Source organism: Lethenteron reissneri, unplaced genomic scaffold (assembly GCF_015708825.2).
Source record: "Lethenteron reissneri isolate LAM-NWPU_2019-01 unplaced genomic scaffold, ASM1570882v1 scaffold_630, whole genome shotgun sequence".
NCBI classification, from domain to species: domain Eukaryota; kingdom Metazoa; phylum Chordata; class Hyperoartia; order Petromyzontiformes; family Petromyzontidae; genus Lethenteron; species Lethenteron reissneri.
The window spans coordinates 35001-41713 of NW_026892152.1; the positions used below are offsets into that span (position 1 = coordinate 35001).

The 6713-nt window shown below is 45.5% G+C and overlaps 1 pseudogene; it reads left to right on the forward strand.

Moving 5' to 3' along the window:
* LOC133340002 (helicase POLQ-like) overlaps nt 1-5652 on the forward strand; it is an 18358-nt pseudogene extending 12706 nt beyond the window's left edge.
* Nucleotides 5653-6713: the final 1061 nt, after the last annotated feature.

The following is a 6713-nucleotide window of genomic DNA, read 5'->3' on the forward strand; positions in this document are numbered from 1 at the left end:
TGGATGGACCATTTGAAGTTTGCCAGAGTAGCCTGGCACATGCAGATGGAAAAGGAGTTCAAAGCCTACTCCTGTCACTCATTGGCTTGAAGGTCAGTTTCTGTTCTGCTTATAACGTAAATTACGCACGAAATGAACTGCAGTGACGTTTCCATGGAAATGTTACGCAGCAACCAGGAGACAAGTCTGTTTAATAATACTCGGCACCTGTTTGTGTGTTTTTGGAGCCGATGTTTACCGTTTACAAACTGCTGGGGCAACAGATGCATGCATTTGACACGATACATTTGATATGAAACGGTTCGTGGTAGTTACATACTCAGAGTTTAAATAGATCATGCTTCATAATCAACGTTGTTGGGTTTAGATCGCCGCGTTATTTATAAATGTGTCGTAACCCTCCACCACCCGACACGGCCAATCAGTAAAAAAGTGTCACGTTGACAAAAGACAAAATAGTTCACTGCTTTAGCCCACCGGTGTGTTGAAGCGTGAAACCACAACATTTACAATTTGAGTAGCACGACGTTTCGCTGGTAATTGCATCCAGCATCATCATCGGGCAATTCGCCAGAATGGTGAGGCTCTGCTGTGTCTCCTGATCTTATATAGAGCAGCAGCAGCAGCAGAGTGATGTCATCATTAAGTCATCAACTCATCAGATCATGCTTGTTTGAGTGAACCCCAAGCTTGGATCGTCTTTTTAAGCTGGGTTGCAAATTATTTTGTCAAGGCGCTCTTCCACCTCCAACCCAGCTTAAATATATGCTAAACTTCTCTTGATATGCAAATTATTTTGTCAAGGCGCTCTTCCCCCCCTCCAACCCAGCTTAAAAACACGCTCCAAGCCTGGGGTTGTCATTCAGACTCTGTCTTCTCGACAGACCTGTTCCTCACCTGAAGACGGCTGCTTGCGTTGTGGCCGAAACGTCGTGAGAATTATTTTATTATGTTTTATTTTTCTTATTTTATTACTTCCCTTCTACGTGATGACTTTACCGAAAGAACCAAGAAGAAGACATTTATTGGTTTAGTAAAAATAAATGGTGCATATATATGTGTGTATCCCTTGCGATTTGAAACATTGTCACGATTTGGAGTAGTGATTCAAGAAGAAATATTTGTTTAACAATGTGGTGAGTTGTAATGCCAATAGAGGCTACAGAGTTCACGCAAATACATATTTCATGTATTCCTAGACGCACGATCAAGTGTGTAAAATGAGCGCAATGATGCATTTTTCTTGATGAATCCGAACCGCTACTCGCGTAATCATTTGCGTTGCTTGTTGACGATCGAACAAATATTACGAATTCTAGATTTGAAGCTTTCGTGACTTCAAGGATTCATACCCTTAGTTCTTTCGGTAAAGTCACCGTGTAGGTAAAAAATGAAATGAAAATGAATAAAAATAAAACGTGAATTTTAATTTCATTTTTTACCTACGTGACTTTTACCGAAAGAACTAAGGGTTTGAAATATTACGAATTGACAAACCGCATTTACAACCCTTTGCTGGTAACAGATCGCAACGGACATCGACGTTATCCATCGCTTTTTGGAGACCACCCTGTTTGGGGTGCAGCAGCAGCAGCAGGAGGGTGGTGGGATGAAGAAAGTCAGGGATCTGTGCCGGCACTGCCTGCAGCAGCTGCAGCAGGCGGGCCTGGTGAGGCTCTGCAGGAGGTCCGAGGGAGACGCTGCTGCACCCTCTGAGCAGCTGCTGGAGGTTACCAAGCTTGGTCAAGCCACATACAAGGGTAGTAATATTCGTCTTCTTGCTTCTTTCGGTGAAGTCACATAGAAGGGAAATAATAAAATAAGAAAAGATAACATTAAATAATATAATAATTTATTTTATTATGTTTTATTTTTCTTATTTTCGGTAAAGTCACGTAGAAGGGAAATTATAAAATAATAAAAATAAAACATTGTAAAATAATAGAATATAATATATTTTATTATGTTTTAGACTGCAGGGATTCATCTTCTTGGTTCCTTCGGTAAAGTCACCTAGAAGGGAAAAAAAAATAAAACTTAATAAAATAATATAATAAAATATTTAATGTTTTATTTTTTATTTTATTATTTCCCTTCTACGTGGCTTTACCGAAAAATTATAAAATAACAATGTATTTTATAATGTTTTATTTATTTTATTATTTCCCTTCTACGTGACTTTACCAAAAGAACCAAGAATATGAATCCCTGCAGTCACGAAAGCTTTAAATTGAAATCTACAAGGTAGATGTTTTTTTTGCGAAGCTAAATCTCACTTTTAAGGCAAGCCTGACATTTACTTTCAAAGTGACGCTGTAGTCGGCTTCGTGCACGAGCGCACGTGCACGAGCGCACGTGCACGAGCGCACGTGCACGAGCGCACGTGCACGCACGCAGTGTTCTAATGTCGTGTTTGTCTCGCAGGATCCGTCGATTTGGCTTTTTGTACCGTGCTGTACCGAGATCTAAAAGCGGGCGTTGAAGGCTTGGTGCTGAATAACTACCTGCACCTCATCTACCTGGCGACGCCGTACGACTTGGTCTCTCAGTGCAGACCGGACTGGAACACGTACATGCGACAGGTGTGGACACATTGCATCACGATATGTAACAACAATACATATAATCGGCTTATTTAAATGTTGAATTATTGATAACGCTCTGATTTGTGAAAGTGATAGCTTCTTTTAAGATTGTTATAAGGGTATTGAGATTGGTGGGCTATGTGTAGAAGCTTTAAAATTATCTTAATATATCACTATTATTTGAAATGGGTTATTCTGTATTTGAAAATGCTACATTCATTGTATTAAATGATACCCTTAATTCTAGATTTGAAGCTTTCGTGACTGCAAGGATTCATATTCTTAGGTTTTTTCGGTAAAGTCACCAGGTAGGTAAAAAATTTAAATTCATAAAAGTTAAATAAGATAAAAATAAAATATGAATTTTACTTTTTTACCTACGTGACTTTACCCAAAAAATCTAAGAATATGATGCCCTTAATGAATGCTAAGCTGTTAAAAAAATGCACAGGACATGTGTTTGTTTGTTTTGTAGTTTAATCAGCTGGATGTGACGGAACAGAAAGTGGCCACGGTCATTGGTGTTCCAGAGAGCTTCATCGCCAGGAAAGTAGCCGGACAAAGCACAAGACAGGTGCCTAGGTTTTTAAGCCAAAGATTTTAATGGTTTTGATGTTCTTATTACCTGTGCCTACTTTACAATGTCAGAGATTTACACCATTGGAACCTCCTTTGCCAGTAGCAAAATATGATATTTTGCTTCCCCCGAGCTCTCATACTCTGATGGTGCATTGTCTTTGAGTTGTGCGCCTTTTGGCATCATCTGGTCCAACACCATGTGAGACTAGGCTCTAAGGAAAGCTGTCTCGGGTGTGGACCAATCAACTTCAAGGACAGTGCATACATTATCAGAGTTATGTGTTTTGTTTGCATTTTGACCGCAAGTGTTGTGGTTAATGCAAACATGATCCCTTGTATAAAGGAGTCAGTTTTGTCGTCAGATAGAAGGATAAAAAACAATTATCAATGCCAATGAAGTAGTGATATCTGGCATGAAGCTGTTGTACAGTGCCGCGTATTGTTTACAGCAGAGACGTGAACACCTCGTTAGATAACCTGTCGTAAAAGTATAAGAAAGGCATACAAGTTAAAATCATGCCATGGTTTTTAAATTAATACGAAACGTCGTGGAATCGTTTGTTTTGCCTTTGGGTGTGTGACAGAAAGCGGTGGACGAGCGAGTAGTGAACAGATTCTACCTGGCCTTGGTCCTCTACGCCTTGTACAAACAGACATCGGTGTGGAAAGTCGCCTCCAAGTTTGGCCAAAATCGTGGCTTCATTCAAAACCTGGTGGGATCTGCAGCAGCCTTTGCCTCCTGCATCATGCATTTTTGCCAGGTAAAGTGTCCGCATCACTGGACACAGTGGCATCTTAAGAGCCCATTGATATGAATCGTGTTCATCCGGTTATGATTGTGAACTGACCACCTGCAGTCTTTGTCTTTACCCTGAAGGAACTAGACGAGTTCTGGGCATACCAACTCCTGTTTGCTGATCTCCCACAAAAAGCTCTCCTACTGTGTCAAGTCAGAATTGATTCCACTCATGCAGGTGGCTGGAGTGAAGGAGGTATGGACATGCTGCCACCACATCAGTCACACAGCGACACGTTCATCCAGTGACAATATTCAGATGTTTAAATGTTCGTTTTCTTCAAGTCCAGAGCCCGCCAACTGTACAAAGTTGGCTTGAAGTCCCTGGCAATGCTGGCCAACGCTGAGCCCAAGGATCTGGTGCAACAGATTGAGTTCCTGCCACTCAGAAAGGCCAAGCAGATCGTTTTCTCTGCCAAAGTAACCCTCCAACCTCCCACCCAGCCCCACCCTCCCCACCCTCCCCACCCAGCCCCTCCCCACCCAACCCCTCCACACTCTCCCCACCCAGCCCCACCCCCCACCCAGCCCCACCCTCCCCACCAAGCCCCTCCCCACCCTCCCCACTCAGCCCATCCACACCCTCCCCTCCCCACCCTCCCCACCCAGCCCCTCCCCACCCTCCCCTCCCCACCCAGCCTCTCCCCACCCAGCCCCACCCTCCCCACCCAGCCCCTCCCCACCTTCCCCTTCCCACCCAGCCCCACCCCACCCATTTTTGGATGCACTTCGGACGGACGGACGGTCAGACGGACGGACACAATAATCCCCTGTGGGCTGGTGGAACCAGGTGGTTCCTGCCGGTACCAAGATTCTGATTTTGAGCCCCACCTGCGTTTTCTCTTTGCCAGCTCTTGCTGACGGACAGAGCTGAAGCGTTGCGAGAAGAAGCTGCAGAGCTGCTGGCCGTGCCCGCTCTCCCTCTCGCACTCACGTGACGACTTTGTTGAACTGCAGCAGGTTTTAGCTTTTTTAAACGCTGAATTTTAACGGTGTAGATCGTGTTCTAGATTTGAACCTTTCGCGACTGCAAGGATTCATACTCTTAGGTTTTTTCGGTAAAGTCACGTAGGTAAAAAATTTAAATGAATAAAAGTAAAATAAAATAAAAATAAAATAAAAATCAAACTCCCAAATCCTCAGATGATATACGGCCAATTTCCTCCAACAATGTGCTCGCCACACTTACACTTCCCATCGTGGTGCCTTGCGACAGACGCGTGTTTGTATGCTTGGACTCCTTTCGCATCGTATGTATCCAAGCGCGCTAATCGGAGGTACGGAGAAATGTTTCAGATGCGTGTCTTGATGTCCAGAGAAACATGTTGAGACAAATGGAGAGGAAAAAATGGTTGAGTTGCACAGACCAGGTTTTGCTATGATCTTCTGAGTACTGGAGTGTATGTTTTTTTTATGATTTAATATTTACAAATGCAAAATTCTGCAATGTAGACACATATCGTTTTTAGGGTAAAATGGAAACTCTTATTCGCTGTTATTTTCACCGATTATTGGAGTGGTTTGTCCTGATATTCATATTTTGTTGGGGATTAATGTCGCTGCGTGGCTAAAATCCGCGGTTACCATTGATGGGTAATTTTGAGTGCCGCATTTACAGGTGAGGTCCCGCCCATCACCGCAACGTATCGGGAGTTCTGTACCTACTGAAGTGGCAGTCAGGTTCAACTTAAATAAAATATAAAAACACGAAGTCTATATCTTTTTTAGTGTTACTTGTGTAATTAAAGGACTCGGACACTTCCTTCTGTCTTCGTGTCTTTTATTGGGTTCTCGTCCTCACCCACACGGCACTCTGTTATAACTCTGTATTTGTAGCCCCCGGCTATTCGCTGCTATTATAGCTCCTTCTTCCCTCTGACTCTCCGCTTCATCTACTGTAACCTCCTCCCTGCAGACTCGCTGCTACCTCTATGCAGACTCCCGCTGCTACCCCTATGTGCAGACCCTCTGGCTGCTACCGTATGCAGACCCGCTGCTGACTCTGTATGCAGCCCCGCTGCTGACTGCAGCCTCCTCGCTGCTTCGGGTCGGTCACCGCTGGCCAACGGTGCCGATCCTCGCTCCCCCGTGTTCGTGGCGATCTCGCCACCCTCCGCTTCGCCCTTCGTGGCCTCTCTCTGTTCCTGGTTCCCCGTCACTCCCCGTCCTCTTCCGGTTCCCCTCCTTCTATAGCCTAACCCCTCACCCCCCCACGTGACCTAACTCCTCCCCTCCTGACGTCACCTCCGGAGGGCCGTTTACGCCCGCATTACATCACCCTCCCCCATAAAGAAAATCCAGCCGACCTCGGCTGAATTGCAACCTGACAAGAATGCGGGTGTAAAGGGCCAACACGTAAAAAGACACGAAGCATGCAACAACAATATAACCAGAACACAACACAACACAATCTAACGAAACGTGAGGGATTTCGAGCGAGTACGGGCAGCCGGGCCGTCCCGGACGGTCGGCAGCCCACCCGCCGAGCGGGAACGTGGAAGGGTTTTAGGGGCGACGGGCGCAAGTTCTTCCGTCGCCATTGGAGGCCCGCCACTGTCCCGCTCGCGTCCAGAGACATCCCGTACTCGCGTCCGCGGAGGGATAGGAAGAGCTGCAGGTCCCGTGGGTTCCGCGGCACCGGTCGGCATCCCACTAGCGGAACGTCCTCCTCCCTGCGCTGTCACGGCCGGCTTGTCTGTGAAGGGTACGACAGGCGCTTTCGCAAGGTCAGCAGACACAGGCAAGGGCGAGTC